Consider the following 18,481-nt stretch of genomic DNA (forward strand, 5'->3'; position numbering starts at 1 on the left):
ATTAGTAGTAAGGGTGGGATTTATCAAGAATGGCTTAAAATGGATTTAATAATATAATGTGTGGTTACAAAAGACCAAATCCAACAAGAAGTCACATGTCACATGGCGGAACAATGACAGAGCCTAGAGGTGGCAGCAGCATGGGGAGACCATCATCTAGCAGAATGACACAGCCTGGAATTGGTGGCAGCAAGAGGAGACCATAGGACCTCACAATCCCTAAGATTAAAAGACCATATAGTGGCTGAATGTCACAGCATGAAGTTGGCGGCAGCATGAGTAGACCATAGGACCTCACAATCCCTAAGATTAAAAGATGAATTTTCAAATTTAACCCCTTAAGGACTCAGCCCATTTTGGCCTTAAGGACTCAGACAATTACATTTTTACGTTTTCATTTTTTCCTCCTCGCCTTCTAAAAATCATAACTCTTTTATATTTTCATCCACAGACTAGTATGAGGGCTTGTTTTTTGCGCGACCAGTTGTCCTTTGTAATGACATCACTCATTATATCATAAAATGTATGGCGCAACCTAAAAACACTATTTTTGTGGGGAAATTAAAACGAAAAACGCAATTTTGCTAATTTTGGAAGGTTTTGTTTTCACGCCGTACAATTTATGGTAAAAATGACGTGTGTTCTTTATTCTGAGGGTCAATACAATTAAAATGATACCCATTGTTACATACTTTTCTATTATTGTTGCGCTTAAAAAAAATCACAAACTTTTTAACCAAATTAGTACGTTTATAATCCCTTTATTTTGATGACCTCTAACTTTTTTATTTTTCCGTATAAGCGGCGGTATGGGGGCTAATTTTTTTGCGCCATGATCTGTACTTTTTCTTGATGCCACATTTTCTTATAAAAAACTTTTAATACATTTTTTATAATTTTTTTTTAAGAAAATGTATTAAAAAAGTAGGAATTTTGGATTTTTTTTTCCGTTCACGCCGTTCACCGTACGGGATCATTAACATTTTATTTTAATAGTTCGGACATTTACGCACGCGGCGATGAGGAGACCATAGGGCCTCACAATGCCAAAGATTAAAAGATCAATTTTCAAATTTAAATTGAAGATTTATGGTAGCATCAACCTCCAAAGCAAAGGGCTTCTCCGGATCAGGTCTTGTAAGCACAGGAGCAGAGGCAAATGCAGACTTTAAATGGGAGAAGGCCTCTTCAGCCTCTTGAGGCCAAGATTTAGGATTAGAAGCCTTCTTTGTGAGAGCCACAATTGGAGCAACCAAGGACAAAAAATGTGGGATAAATTGACGATAATTGTTAGCGAATCCCAGAAAGCGTTGGATAGCACGAAGGCTCTAAGGACGAGGCCAATCTAACACTGCAGACAGTTTATCTGGATCCATCTACAGGCCCTGATGAAAGACAACGTAGCCAAGAAACAGAAGACTAGACTTCTCGAACAGACATTTCTCCAGTTTGGCATAGAGATGATTCTTCCGTAGTCGCTGAAGAACCAGACGAACATGAGTAGGATGCTCCACTAAGTTGGAAGAGAAGATCAGTATGTCATCTAGGTATACGACAACACAGGTGTAGAGAAGATCATGGAAGATATCATTGACAAACTCTTGAAAAACGGCTGCAGCATTGCAGAAACCAAAAGGCATTTTGAGATACTCAAAATGTCCGTTACGAGTATTGAAGGCCGTTTTCCATTCATCTCCCTTGCGGATACGGATGAGGTTATACGCTCCACATAAGTCCAACTTGAAGAAGACCTTGGCACCACGTAGACGGTCAAAAAGTTCTGAGATAATAGATAGTGGCTAACGGTTCTTGACCGTGATTTTGTTAAGTCCCCTGTAGTCAATGCATAGACGGAGTTAGCCATCTTTCTTCCCTACAAAGAAGAAACCAGCTCCAGCAGTAGAAGAGGACTTAGGGATAAATCCCTTTTGGAGATTCTCCTGGATATACTCAGCCATGGCTTTGGTCTCAGGAACCGACAGATGGTATATCCTTCCACGAGGAAGAGTGGTACTAGGTAGAAGATCTGTAGAGCAGTCGTAAGGATGATGTGGTGGCAGAGACTCAGCCTGTTTCTTGCAGAATATGTCAGAGAAATCTTGGTATGGTGGAGTCAGACTCAGGACTTAGACAAAGATTTTGACAGAACTGTCCACAGCGAATAATTTCTCCAGTTCTTCAATCTACTTACGGAGAGTGATGTCGGAGCCAAGGAAGGCCAAGAAGAATCTCTGAAATACAGTGAGGCAGTACATAGAATTCAATCTTTTCTTTATGCAAGACACCCACTTGCATGACGAGATGCTCAGTACGGAATAGCACCTTATAGTAATAATGTTGTCCATTAACAGAGGACATGAACAAAGGCTTGGCAAGCCAAGTAACAGGAAAATGATATTTGTGGACGAAAGAAACATCAATAAAGTCACCTGCAGATCCAGAATCCATAAATGCTGTAGAGCTAAAGGAAGACTTGGCAGAAGCGAAGACTTGTACAGAAATGGTGAAGTGAGCAGAGGTGGTATTCACACCTAGGGACGCCTCTCCCACGTACCCTAGGTGCGAGCCTTTTCCCGGATACTGTGGACGAACAGAACAATCTTTGAGGAAGTTCTCCGGGCTAGCACAATACAAACACAAATTCTCACTGCGTCGTCGTGATCTCTCTTGTTGCGCAAGACGGGAATGATCTCCTTGCATAGCCTCCTTGGCTAGAGGTGCAGAAAACTGTAGAGGTGGACATTGAAACACGGGCGAGGATATCTCCGTGTTCAAGCTGATTCCCTCTCTAGGCGCAGTTCTTTCTGCCTCTCAGCAAAACGCACATCAATACGTGTGGCCAGGTGGATAAGTTCAGTCAGAGAAGAAGGAGGATCACGTGCAGACAGGGCATCTTTAATCCTGCTAGAATGTGGCACACAAGGCCTCATCATTCCATGCTAGTTCTGAGGCAAGAGTGCAGAATTGAACCGTGTAGTCACCAATGGACGAATTCCCTTGACATAGGTTCAGCAATACCATCTCAGGAGAAGTGGCACATGCGGGTTCCTCAAAGACACAGCAAAATTCTGCCAGAAAAGCCATCAAGTTGGAAGCTACAGGATCACTGCGGTCCCAAAGGGGTGCAGCCCAGGCCAGGGCTTTTCCAGACAGTAGGCTAATAACAAAGGCCACCTTAGCACGTTCCATCGGAAACAGTTCAGACATGAGCTCCAAATGCATGGAGCACTGTGTAACGAAACCTCTGCATAACTTGGAATTACCGTCACATTTAGAGGACATTGGTAGATGTAGCTGGGGGGGGGGAGTGGGACAGGTTGCAGGTGCTGCTGCTGTTGCAAGGCCAAAAGCTTTGGCAGGCAGTACCCAGGTCACTAACCCTGGCACGGGAGGAGATACGAGGCACAGGAGGGATAAGGCAGCTCGTAGTAAGGAAGTGGCAAGAAGTCAGTAGGCAGGTGGCAGAGGAGCAAGGTCAAGTCACAGAGCAAAGGATCAGATACATAACAAGGCAATACTCAGGAATGTTTTCTCTCGGGCACAAGGCAACAAAGATCCAGCAGGGAAGTGAGGAGGGTGGGGGAATTTATCAATGAGCCACAGGGGAATTACACTAATGAGCACACTGGCCCTTTAAATCTTAAAGCTCCGGTGCATGCGCACCCTAGGGGATGGGGACACGCGCGCCAGAGCAGAGAGGCAGAGGCTGGGGCAGAAGAAGCAGGTGAGCGACGGACTGGGGCTTGCATACTCGGCAGCAGCAGGTAACGGAACCATGCGCTCACGGCCAGCATGTGCAGCCGGAGCACATAACGTTACAGTAGCTAGTGCTACCATAAAAATATTTAGTTAATGTCCCAGCAGCATGAGAAGACCATAGCGCCTCATAATCCCTAAGATTAAAATATGAATTTTCTAATTTAAATTGAAGATTCATGGTAGCTAGTGCTACCATAAAAATGTTTAGGTAATGTCCCAGCAGCATGAGGAGACCATAAAGTGGCTGAATGACACAGTCTGGAGTTGACGGCAGCATGAGAAGACCATAGGGTCTCATAATCCCTAAAATAAAAAGATGAATTTTCTAATTTAAATTGAAGATTTATGGCAGCTAATGTTACCATAAAAATGTTTTGGTAATGTCCCAGCAGCATGAGGAGACCATATAGTGGCTGAATGACATAGCCTGGAGTTGGCAGCAGCATGAAGAGACCAAAGGGCCTCACAATCCCTAAGATTAAAAGATGGATTTTGAAATTTAAATTGAAGATTCATGGTAGCTAGTGCTACCATAAAAATGTTTAGGTAATGTCCCAGCAGGATGAGGAGACAATAAAGTGGCTGAATGACACTGCTTGGAATTGGCGGCAACATGAGGAGACCATAGGGCCTCACAATCCCTAAGATTAAAATATACATTTTCAAATTTAAATTGAAGATTTATGGTAGCTAGTGCTACCAAAAAAAAATGCTTAGGTAATGTCCCAGCAGCATGAGACCATAGGACCTCACAATCACTAAAATAAAAAGATGAATTTTCAAATTGAAATTGAAGATTTATGGTAGCTAGTGCTACCAAAAATATTTTAGATAATGGCCCAGCAGCATGAGGAGACCATAGGGCCTCACAATCCTTAAGACAAAAAGATGAATTTTCACTTTTAATTTAAAGATTTATGGTAGCTAGTGCTACCATAAAAATGTTTAGGTAACATTTTTAATAATTTTTAGCGCAACTCTGTGTCTTTGTTCCACAACAAATGGTCTGCTGGTTTACTAGTCCGTAGACGGTATAGTACCCAGCAGTCCATTCCTAATAGTCTTTGAGAGAGTGAAATTTTGGATTTAGTACACAGCGACTGTGTGCTGCAGCACTGTTGTGTACTGCAGGGGTGGATCCAGAGTCTAGTCTCGGGAGGGGGCCTATTAGAGAATTTTGTGTTGGCGGACAGAAAATAAGTTGTTGCTTACGGAAATTACAATATTATTAAATGTATCATACAGTCCTAACCTTGTTTAAGACTCTTAGGCTGTGCTCACATGTCAGAATAATAATCAAATATACCAATTGCCACAGAATGGGAAAGTGCTAAAGATGTTTTTACCATTTAAAACTACAGCTCCCAGTATGACCTGAGCAGTGGTGAGGGGATGCTGGGAGTTGTTGTTTCACCCATCATAACTGCAGAACTTCTTCAGTGACTACAGCTCTGATGGGAAATAGTGAGGAGGATACACGATGATATCAGTGACTATAGGTGACGTCTTCTCTATAGTCCTTCCTTATCTAATTCAGATGGTACATACCACTGGGACTTGTTCCAGCTAAATCTTCTCTCTGCAGAACTTGATGCCCAGATGGCTCCTTACTATGTCAGCGGATTCAGATCCTCTATATGAAAACAATAATTATTATAAACCTGCCAGACACTGTATTCTTCGAATATAATACCACCACACACCCTCTGAATATAATTCTGACACACTGTACCCCCTGAATAAACAACACACTGTACCCTCTGAATATAATACCTCCACACACCATACCCTCTGAATATAATACTACCACACACTGTGCCTTCTAAATATAATGCTATAACACACTGCGCTCTCTGAATATAATACTACCACACACTGTGCCCTCTAAATTTAATACTACAAAACACTGCACTCTCTGAATATAAAACTATCACACACTGCACCATCTGAATATAATACTACCACACACTGTGCCCTCTGAATATAATAGTACCACACACTGCACCCTCTGAATATAATACTATCACACACTGCACCCTCTGAATATAATACTACCACATATTGTGCCCTCTGAATATAATACTACCACTTACTGTGCCCTCTGAATATAATAGTACCACACACTGCACCCTCTGAATATAATACTATCACACACTGCACCCTCTGAATATAATACTACCACACACTGTTCCCTCTAAATATAATGCTATAACACACTGCGCTCTCTGAATATAATACTACCACACACTGTGCCCTCTAAATTTAATACTACCAAACACTGCACTCTCTGAATATAAAACTATCACACACTGCACCCTCTGAATATAATACTACCACACACTGTGCCCTCTGAATATAATACTACCACACACTGTGCCCTCTGAATATAATAGTACCACACACTGCACCCTCTGAATATAATACTATCACACACTGCACCCTCTGAATATAATACTACCACACACTGTGCCCTCTGAATATAATACTACCACACATTGTACCCTCTAAATGTAATACTACCAAACACTGCACTCTCTGAATATAATACTACCACACACTGCACTCTCTGAATATAACTTGCTGTGCAGTACACCCTCTGAATAAAATACCCAAATATATTGTGGCCCATAAAAAAATTTACCACCCCAGAAATTCCTCATAATATACACTATATTTCTGAAATGCAGAACACTCTGTGCCTTCACATATAGTAATAATGCCACATCTTGTGCCCCTATATATAATAATTATGACCCGTCCTGTTCCCCCCACATAATAATAATGCCTTCTGCCCTGTGCCCCTAACATATATTGCCCACTGTGCTGTGCCCTTCACATATAATTCCCCCGTTCTTTGCCCCTCACATATAATGCCCCATCATGCACCCCTCACATATAATGCTCCTGTCATATGCCCCACACATATAATGCCCCCTGTGCTGTGCCGTTCACATATAATGCCCCCGTTCTTTGCCCCTCACATATAATGCCCCCATCATGCACCCCTCATATATAATGCCCCCTTCATGCACCCCTCACATAAAATGCCCCGTGCTGTGCCCTTCACATATAATGCCCCCTGTCCTGTCCCCTCAGGGGGCATTATATGTGAGGGGCACAGCACAGGGGGCATTATATGTTTGGGGCGCATGATGGTGCAGTATATATGAGGTGTGCATGCTGGGGGCATTATATATGAGGGGCGCATGATGGGGGCACAGCACAGTGGGCATTATATGTGTGGGGCACAGCACAGGGGCCATTATATGTGATGAGCACAGCACAAGGGGCATTATATGTGTGGGGCACAGCATGGGCATTATATGTGAGGGGCAAAGCACAGGGGGCATTATTTGTGTGGGGCACAGCACAGGGGGCATTTTATGTGTGGGGCACAACACAGGGGGCATTATATGTGTGGGGCACAGCACAAGGGGCATTATATGTGTGGGGCACAGCACAGGGGGCATTATATGTGTGGGGCACAGCACATGGGGCATTATATGTGTGGGGCACAGAACAGTGGGCATTATATGTGTGGGGCACAGCACAGGGGGCATTATATCATATAATGCCCCCTGTGCTGTGCCCCACACATATAATACCCCTTGCGCTGTGCCCCACACATATAATACCCCTTGCGCTGTGCCCCCACACATATAATTTCTATGTGTGGCCACAGCACAGGGGGCATTATATGTGAAGGGCACAGCACAGGGGGCCCCCTGTCATGTGCTCTTCACACATAATGCCCCCAGTGCTTTGCCCTGCAGCCCCTCACATAAAAAATTGCTCTTTCTCTGCCACCTAAGTTTTTAAACCCCCCTCCTCCTGTACGATATAGTGCCCTTAACAGTGGCACATATTCTGTCCCCCTAATCCCCTGGGCCCTGAGAATACTATTTAGTGCTTACAGTATGCAGGCCGCGGGGACGGGATCTCCGGGTGCTGTCGCGATGATGTGACGTCATTGCGTCAGCCTGCAGTGGATCGCGTCCCCGCAGCTCACACGCTGTGTACTCACAGCGTGTGACAGCCAAGGTTAGTGAATGGTGGGGCAGGAACTTACAGCTTCAGCTCCACCATGCTAGGGGGTGGGGGGCAGCAATCTCTGGGGGGGGGGGGCAATTGCCCCCTTGCCCCCCCCCCCTGGATCCGCCACTGGTGTACTGCTGGTGTTGTGCAAAAATACATTTTTTAAGCTTACTGTAGCGCATTTTTCTGCCCTCATCTAAGTAGTATACCATTTTGTACCTGCTAATCTGTCAAGTGCCTAGATACTGTTAAAGGCAAGGCAAAGGTAATCACCTGCTGGTATTTTACTCCAATTCGTTTTTCAAACGTACTGTAGCGCATTTTTCTGCCCACATAAGTGCACACCACAAACGTACATCTAAGTAGTGTACTATTTTGTACCTTATAATCTGTCAAGGGCCTAGATACTGTGAAAGGCCAGGCAAAAGTAATCACCAGCTGCTGTTTTACTCCAATACTATTTTAAGCGTACTGTAGCACATTTTTTTGTCCTCTTTGTTACACAACAAATGGTCTGCTGGTTATACTAGTCTGTAACCGGTATAATAAACACCCAGAAGTCCATTCCTTATAGTCTGTGAGAGTGCAATTTTGGGTGTACTACTAGTGGTGTGACAAAATGTGTTTTTTAAGCATACTGTAGCGCATTTTTCTGCCCTCATAAGTGCAAACCAAAAAACTACATTTAAATAGGGTAGTATTTTTGTGAAACTCCCAGCAAAAGTAATCACCGGCTGGTGTTTTACTCCACTACTTCTTTAAGCGTACTGTAGCGCATTTTTGTGCCCACATAAGTGCATACCACATACCTACATCTAAGTAGTGTACTACAGGGTGGGCCATTTATATGGATACACCTTAATAAAATGGGAATGGTTTGTGATATTACCTTCCTGTTTGTGGCACATTAGTATATGTGAGGGGGAAAACTTTTCAAGATGGGTGGTGACCATGGCGGCCATTTTGAAGTCAGCCATTTTTAATCCAACTTTTGTTTTTTCTATAGGAAGAGGGTCATGTAACACATCAAACTTATTGGGAATTTCACAAGAAAAACAATGATTTGCTTGGTTTTAACGTAACTTTATTCTTTCATGAGTTATTTACCACTTATAAAATGGTAAATAAGTTATTTCTGACCACTTATAAAATGTGTTCAATGTGCTGCCCATTGTGTTGGATTGTCAATGTAACCCTCTTCTCCCACTTTTCACACACTGATAGCAACACCACAGGAGAAATGCTAGCACAGGCTTCCAGTATCCGTAGTTTCAGGTGCTGCACATCTTGTATCTTCACAGCATAGACAATTGCCTTCAAATGACCCCAAAGATAAAAGTCTAAGGGGGTCAGATCGGGAGACCTTGGGGGCCATTCAACTGGACCACGACGACCAATCCACTTTCCAGGAAGCTGTTCATCTAGGAATCCTCGGACCTGACACCCATAATGTGGTGGTGCACCATCTTGCTGGAAAAACTCAGGAAAGTGCCAGCTTCAGTGCATAAAGAGGGAAACACATCATCATGTAGCAATTTTGTATATCCAGTGGCCTTGAGGTTTACATTGATGAAGAATGGCCCCACTATCTTTGTAGCCCATATACCACACCATACCATCAATTTTTGTGTTCCAACAGTCTTGGAGGGATCTATCCAATGTGGGTTAATGTCAGACCAATAGCGGTGGTTTTGTTTGTTAACTTCACCATTCACATAAAAGTTTGCCTCATAACTGAACAAAATCTTCTGCGTAAACTGAGGGTCCTGTTCCAATTTTTGTTTTGCCCATTCTGCAAATTCAGTGCACCGATCTGGGTCATCCTCGTTGAGATGCTGCAGTACCTGGAGTTTGTAAGGGTGCCATTTGTGAGTAGCTAATATCCGCCGAAGGGATGTTCGACTAATGCCACTCTCCAGTGACATGCGGCGAGTGCTACGCTGTGGGCTCTTGCTGAATGAAGCTAGGACAGCAACTGATGTTTCTGCATTAGTGACAGATTTCATGCCTCCAGATTTTGGCAAATCCCACACTGAACCAGTTTCACGAAACTTAGCAAGCAGTTTGCTAACTGTAGCATGGGAGATGGGTGGTCTTGTAGGGTGTCTTGCATTGAAATCTGCTGCAATGACCTGGTTACTGAGTTTACCAGACATCAAAACAATTTCTATCCGCTCCTCACTTGTTAACCTCGACGACATGTCAATGGCTGTAAACAAAGAGAAACTTGTAAATAACTCATGAAATTATAAAGTTACGTTAAAACCAAGCACACTAGTGTTTTTCTTGTGAAAAGTTTGATGTGTCACATGACCCTCTTCCTATTGAAAAAACAAAAGTTGGATTCAAAATGGCCGACTTCAAAATGGCCACAACTGTCACTGCCCATCTTGAAAAGTTCCCCCCCTCACGTATACTAATGTGCCACAAACAGGAAGTTAATATCACCAACCATTACCATTTTATTAAGGTGTATCCATATAAATGGCCCACCCTGTATTTTGTATCTGTTAATCTGTAAAGGGCCTAGACACTGGGAAAGCACAGGCAAAAGTTCTCACCGGCTGGTGTTGCACTCAAATACTTTTTAAAGTGTACTGCCCTCATAAGTGCATACCACATACACTACATCTAATTAGTAAAAGAAAAAGATCGTCCAGCATTTGGAGTTCCAGTTAAAAGAAGCTTTGCTTTATTTAGGAATCTTCAGACAATGTTCACAACAGAGCAAGTCGTCTGACACATTTCGCACTTGCGTGCTTAACAGTTCTGACTAAATTGGACAGCATTGAAAGCGAGATTATGGACATTAAAAGGGCTAAATTCAAAAGAGACACCCAAGATCATAACATGGATCAAGAGGGGCATTTACTAATCTTTTACTATGTAGTCTGGTTTTTACCCTGTTTTTTTCTACTTAATTGTTGACTATGTGTGACAAATTTACTAAATTGTTGCACGGCGTTAATAAATTTGGCACACATAGGCAAAAGTGGGAAATTTACTTCATGTAGTAGAAAAAATGGTCTGTTCCTTTTTCCTGCTGTCTGAATAGGTTTGGCTGCTAGGTTTCCTTCTGGATCTTTTGTTTTTGATTTTTTTGTTTAGCTTTTTCACCACATCTAAATAATTCAATAACTAAATTGTAGTCATGGATCAGAATAGTGGTAAACGGCGTTTAGTGTGTGTGTGTATGTGTGTGTGTGTGTTTATTAAATTTTTTTAACACAGTTTTTTTCTCCCTAAATGTACTTACTCTTTTTTTTTTTTTTTTTTTTTTGTTACTCCTTCTACAGATCCGTGTATCCTGTGGACTCCTTCGGATTCGGTGAACTACTTCGACAACCAGCGTTTTTCTTTGCTTGATGTTAATAAAATGGTTAACGAGGGCTTGTGGGGGAGTGTTTTTTGTAATAAATTTTTTTTAAACCAGTTGTGTTTTTTTTTTACTTTACTGGACAGGCTTAGTAGTGGAAGCTGTCTTACAGACGGAGTCCATTACTAAGTCGGGCTTAGCATTAGCCACAAAAACAGCTAGCGCTAACTAAAGGGGTGCCGGGAAGAGCCGATACCAACAGGCCCGGAGCGTCAAAAATGGCGCTCCTGGGCCTAGGCGGTAACAGGCTGGTGTTATTTAGGCTGGGGAGGGCCAGTAAAAATGGTCCTCGCCCACCATGGTAACGTCAGGCTGTTACTGTTTGGTTGGTATTTGGCTGAGAATAAAAATAGGGGGGACCCTATGTGTTTTTTTTTTTCAATATTTAATTATTTATTTTAAAAAAATGCATAGGGTCCCCCCTATTTTTATTCTCAGCCAAATACCAACCAAACAGTAACAGCCTGACATTACCAGGGTGGGAGAGGACCATTGTTACTGGCCCTCCCCAGCCTAAATAACGCCAGCCTGTTACCGCCTAGGCCCAGGAGCGCCATTTTTGACGCTCCGGGCCTGTTGGTACCGGCTCTTCCCGGCACCCCTGTGGCGTTGGGTACCGGGGTAATAATTGGGGGTTAGCGCTATCTGTTTTTGTGGCTATCGCTAAGCCAAGCTTAGTAATGGACTCTGTCTATAAGACATCTTCCACTACTAAGCCTGTCAAGTAAAGTAAGGAAAAAACACAACAGGTTTTAAAAAAATTTTATTACAAAAAACACTCCCCCACAAGCCTTCGTTAACCATTTTATTAAAATCAAACAAAGAAAAACGCTGGTCATCGAAATAGTCCACCGAATCCGAGGGAGTACACAGGATACATGGATCTGAAATGAGAAGAAAAAAAAAGGGTTAGTACATTTATTATCACCTGCTCACACATCTCCCGCCCCGCATGACTACAACTGCCAGCATGCCCTTACAGTAAGGACATGCTGGGAGTTGTAGTTGTGTGGTGCAGGAGATGTGTGGGCAAGTGACAAGCTTGTCCCCTGCCCCCAGCTGCAGGATTACAACTCCCAGCATGCCCTTACAGTAAGGTGGGGTGGAGGCTGGGCACAGTGTTTCCCAACCTGGGAGTTGTAGTATTGCAACATCTGGAGGCACCCTAGTTGGGAAACACTGTTTTAGGCCAGTGTTTCCCAACCAGGGTGCCTCCAGGGTGCCTCCAGATGTTGCAAAACTACAACTCCCAGCGTATTCGCTCCGGGTCTGTTTACGGTCGACCACAGAGCCGGCGGCGTGTGACATCACGCCCATGCCCCCGTGTGACGTCAGGCACCGCCCCTCAATGCAAGCCTACGGGAGGCCCGTAGGCTTGCATTGAGGGGCAGAGCATGACCATCCGAGGCTCCAGCGACCATCTTGCGGCAATGTCGTGTGGCGCTGGATCCTACGGAAGCCGGTAAGTTGCCCAAGCCCTAAAACAGTGTTTCCCAACCAGAGTGCCTCCAGATGTTGCAAGACTACAACTCCCAGCATGCCTGGACAGCCTTTGGCTGTCCAGGCATGCTGGGAGTTGTAGTTTTGCAACATCTGGAGGCACCTTGGTTGGGAAACACTGGCCTACAACAGTGTTTCCCAACCAGGGTGTCTCCAGATGTTGCAAAACTACAACTCCCAGGTTGGGAAACACTGTGCCCAGCCTCCGCCCCACCTTACTGTAAGGGCATGCTGGGAGTTGTAATCCTGCAGCTGGGGGCAGGGGACTGATTACAAACGGGGTGCCGCGTGCATGATTGCGGGCGTCCCCAGCTGCGTGAGTCCCGCGATCAGGCATCTTATCCCCTATCCTTTGGATAGGGGATAATATGTGTAAGCACCGGAGTACTCCTTTAAAAGAATTAAATGAGAACCCACATATCACCATACGCAACTCTGACAAAGGAGGTAATTTCGTAGTCTTAGACTCGGGCCTGTACAAGAAATTAAATAACGAAATTCTTGCAGATACAAGTACTTACTGTAAATTGACAGGGGACCCCACTAAGGCATTTCAAGAGGTACTAAAAAGGGTTCTGAGGGAGGGAGTGGAGCTGGGTGGATTGGACCATAAATTCTTGTTTGTCGCTAACCCTATAATTCCTGTGTTCCACTCACTCCCCAAACTCCACAAGGTTTTTTTTCCACCTCACCTAAGGCCAATAGTCGCAGTCATAGGGTCCCTGGTGGAGAGACTTGGAGAGTGGGTGGACCACCATTTACAACCGTTGACCACAATTACTCCGACATTTTTGCAGGATACAAAGCATGTAATTAACATCCTTGACAAAATAAATTGGAATAAAAAGTTCTCATGGTTTACCTGTGATGTCATAGGGCTTTACCCATCCATTCCATGGGACAAAGGTTTGGTATCTACACATCTGGATACATTTAGTGATTACTCCCCTTGTCTGAAGGAATTTTTAGTAACAGCCACAGATTTTCTTTTGAGTCATAATTATTTTATGTTTGATAATGAATTTTTCCTTCAGACCAGGGGAGCATCCATGGGGGCCAAATATTCCCGATTGTTCACTAACTTTTTTATGTTCAATTGGGAACAACAATTTATTTTCAATTCAGACAATCCCTTCTATGATGAAATTTATTGGGTCGGTCGACTTATAGATGACCTTTTGATCATATGGAAAAACACTGAGACTCGGTTCCAGGATTTTGTAAAATACATTAGTAACAACAACCTCAATCTGGGGTTCACTTATCACTTTGGGGGTGATACAGTAAATTTTTTAGACATTCATATTTATGTCAGTGAATCCCGGATTGAGATTGCACCGTACAGAAAAGAAATGGCGACCAATTCAGTCCTAATGGCCTCTTCATGTCATCCCAAACATGTCCTAAATAACATCCCGTTTGGAGACATGTGTCGTATTAAAAGAAACTGCACTAATCCAGGTACCTTACAGTGTGCCACCGAGGAACTCATGGGTCGGTTTAAGCATAGGGGGTACACTGAGGCGACCCTGGAGAGAGCAAGGGCTAGAGTAGAAAGCATTGACAGAAATGAATTGATGACATACTCTAGTATACACGATAACCACCCACAATCGTTTTTGGGTCAATCTGTAGTACCTAAGGGTAACATTCCACCTACTATTCATAAGGACAAAAATATAAAGAAAAAAAAATAGAAAACCGTTTTTCGTCACACCATATAGCGCACAATTCAAGCAAATTGCACAGGTAATTAAGAAATACACTCTGGTGTTAGAAACTGATCATATACTAAAAGAAATAGTGTCAGAGGGCATTTCTACAGTGTCGAAAAGGGGCCCAACCTTAGGATCTACAGTGTCCCCTAACTTCTTTCAAAGTGATAAAAAGAGTAAAGTCAATCGTACATGGTTGAATGAAGTGGACAACTGGAAATGTGGACACTTAAGGTGTCTCACATGCAATTACATGGATATCTCTAGGACTGTTACTTCATGCCACAAAATACGTGAATACATCAATTGTAATTCTAAACACATAGTGTATGTGGCCACCTGTGTGGCATGTAATGTGCAATATGTAGGCTGTACGACCAATACTCTTAAGACTAGATTTAGGAAACATGTATCAGATGTGAAAAATATAGATAATGCAGTAGGTATTTCAATGTTGTCTAGACACTTTAGAGACGTCCATGCGGTGGACCTTCAATCCTTAAAAGTCTCGGGGATTGAAAGAGTTAAACTCGGTCCTAGAGGCGGAGACCTAAGAAGGAAACTATATAATAGAGAAACATACTGGATGTTTGTGTTAGAAACGAGGCAGCCTAAGGGCTTGAATAAAAGATTGGATCTGATTGTTACCTGCACATAGTCGGTTTAAATAAAACTTGGTTACAAACAATAAAAAGGTTTTTTAATTAATAGGTTTTCAAACAGGATATTTCCAGATAAAGTCTGTTTATAACAATATTCGAACCTACAAAGATATTTTTATTTACGATATGTTTCCTCCTCTCTCCCTGCCCTCTCTTTAGTTAAACGATCTTTGTGTGAAATTGACACTAAGGAGGAGTGATGTGATCTCTGGACTCTACGGGTGGTCTCCCTTGGCAACATGATATAAGAGGAGATATGATGAAGATGGGAAAAGGTTCGATATAAGATCCGATTTTGTCGATTCAAGAAGCGACATATAATTGGATCCCTCGGGGTATATTCTATTCAATGTCCTGCGGATCAGTTTGAAGTCAGTATTTGATCGGATAATATTGATATCGTTCAACATTTTATATAGATAAGGTAAAAAATCTTTATAAATTATAAGAGAATATCACCATCTTTTCAATACCATGAAAAAATCACCAGTATGGACACAAAGACCGCATCCACTCCGAACTGGATTAATGATTTTCCACTTTGCTTTGTAAGATAATGATGATGTAATGGGTCATGTGACCCTTAGTGTGTGTATTTTAACCTGTGTGTAATATTGTATTGTTAGTCTACAATATAGCGCGCAAGTGCGAAACGCATCAGACGACTTGCTCTGTTGTGAACATTGTCTGAAGATTCCTAAATAAAGCAAAGCTTCTTTTAACTGTACCTCCAAGTGCTGGACAATCTTTTCATTTTTCTACATTTGCACCTAGCCTAGATACTGTGAAAGGACAGCGAAAAGTACACACCTGCTGCTGTTCTAGATAAATATTGTTTTAAGCCTAGTGAAGTGTATTGTACACCCCTCATATATGCACTAAGTATGTCAGGCAGAGAAGTGCCAGAATGTGCACAGAGGAGTGGCAGAGGCCTAAATTCATCAGGCAGAGGTTGCAGCAGACTAGGGGCGAGTGGCAGCAGGAGTCGCAGCGAGAGGTCTGTGCTCCCGGTATCAGTTAGCGGTCGTGTCTTGACCAGCAACCCATCTGCCATCATCGATCGGTTAGCACGGTCATCCATTTCATCACAATTGACATCTGATACCCCCAGTTAACAGTTGGTGGGTTGCTCAGACACAACCCTCAGTTGGCATGGCACGGGAGCAGTCCCTATGCTCCCATTGCCTCAGTCCTATGCTGTTCCCTACCCTACAGAAGTATCTTATGCTGTGGGTTTAGCTCCACTATTCAGTGAGGATTATCTAATTGAGGACAGTCAACAGCTACTGCCCAGCCAAGAAGTGGATGAGACATCCGCCGCTTCCTCCGCTAGGCAGGCAAGTAGTTATTAGGAGAATGATATGGGAGGCAGTGTTGCCAACGTTCAGGGTCCTAAGGCAGACGCTGTTGAGGAACCTGAAGAGGACATCAGTGATGTGCTGACATTTGTTGATGATGATGAAGCCTATCGCAATTGGGAGCCGGGTGCAGAAGGGGCTTCATCATCATCAGGAGAAGAGGGTTGCAGGTTGCCGTGAGGCAGCAGCTGAGCCAGAAAGGTGGTAGCATGGTTAGCAGTCAGCATGGTGGCGGAAGTGGAAATTCTCGAGCCAAACGTGCCCAGGGTAAACCACCTGCTTTGCGGCAGCCTACCTTCTCGGGAAATAGTGGAAAAGGGTTCCTGGAGACGGTGGCAGTAGGAGTTAATTAGTGTGGATTGTTGGTGGGAAAATCATCAACTCGGAGGTGTGGCAGTTTTTCATCAAGCATCCGAAGGAGGGTAACATAGCCACATGCAAGATGTGTCAGCAGAAGGTGAAGCGTGGCCAGGGTCCTAATGTTGGCACCATGGCCCTGCGTCAACATATGCTGCGCCACCATAAAGCAACCTGGAGAATCGTGACTCCGATGTAGTGGTCAAGCCTGCTACATCACCCAGTAGCACGCCACTCCCTCTTTCAGCCAGCCAAAGCTACACCACCTCAGCCGAAGGGAGTTGTGTGTCATACCCTCCTTCTGTCGCTCCAGATGCTCCTACTCCTCCTACTTTTAGTCAGTCATTCCGCCACAGTATGCGCCCACTCATCTAACGGCGCAGAAGCTGAATTTGCTCCTTTCCAAGTTGCTGGTGCTGCAGTCCCTCCCTTTTCAAGTGGTGGACTCTGCAACTTTCAGAGAACTGATGGCTTGTGCCGAGCCGAGGTAGAGAGTACCAAACCGTCCTTTCTTTACAAAGAAGGCAGTACCAGCCCTGCACAATTTTGTGGAAGAGAATGTGGTCCAGTCATTGAGCCTGTTGGTGTGTACCAAAGTGCAAGGCAGCGCCGACGTCTGTAGCTGCAACTTTGGTCACGGACAATATATGTCCTTTATGGCCCGCTGGGTGAATGTGGTTCCTGCACAGGCACAACAGCAACCTGGACATGTCACGCCGCTTCCTCTTCCATGCTCTCTGGCAGTGGGTCCTGTGACAGTGTGCAACTCCGCCTCCTCATCCTCCACCGTGTCCTCAGCCTCCACCGCACAGACAAGTCTCAGTGCCCCTTTAGCATACCATGTGTGCAGGGCACGGCGGTGTCACGCTGTTCTTCACATGGTTTGCCTTGGCAAACGGAGTCACACAGGGGAGGAACTGCTAAAAGTAATTCATGAAGAAATCAGAGCTTGGCTTACTCCACTATAATTGAAAATGGGAACCATGGTGACTGACAACGGGAAGAACATCTTGTGTGTGCTTCGATAAGGAAGTCTGAGCCATGCGCCCTGTATGGCACACATGTTCAATCTGGTTGTCAAGCGGTTGCTTAAGTGTTCCCCCCATTTGCAAGACATCCTAACAATGGGAGGGAAACTTTGCATGCACTTCAGCCACTTATACACCGCAAAGCACACCCTCCTTGAGCTGTAGCGTCAGAACAGTACCCCCCAACATAGTCTTATTTGTGACGTTGCCACACGTTGGAATTCCACCCTCCATGTTGGACCGACTATACGAACAGAGAAAAGCCATCACTGATTTCTTGATGATCCAAGCAGATAGGGGGACTCCCCTGTGTGACTTCAATGTCAACCAGTGGCAGCTCATACGTGCCACCTGCCGTTTGCTCAGACCCTTTGAGAAAGGCACAATATTAGTCAGTCCCCAGGATCACGGGATGAACGACATCATTCCACTGCTTCATCTACTACAACAGATGTTGGAAACGATGGCTGTTCAGGGCAATGGAGAAGTGGCACCTACATCTCACGAGCCCTGTGGGGGCTGAACTGGAGGAGGAGGAGGAGGGGGAGGTGCCCAGTGGAGCATAGTTTAGGTTTCACGAAATGGGCAATTTTTCTAGTTATCTGACAGGAGAGGAGGAGCAGGAGCAGCCAGAGGAGCTAGAGGGTTATGAGGAAGATGAGACAGAAGACCCAGACACACCGTGACAGTA

Source organism: Hyla sarda, chromosome 3 (genome assembly GCF_029499605.1).
Source record: "Hyla sarda isolate aHylSar1 chromosome 3, aHylSar1.hap1, whole genome shotgun sequence".
Taxonomy (NCBI): domain Eukaryota; kingdom Metazoa; phylum Chordata; class Amphibia; order Anura; family Hylidae; genus Hyla; species Hyla sarda.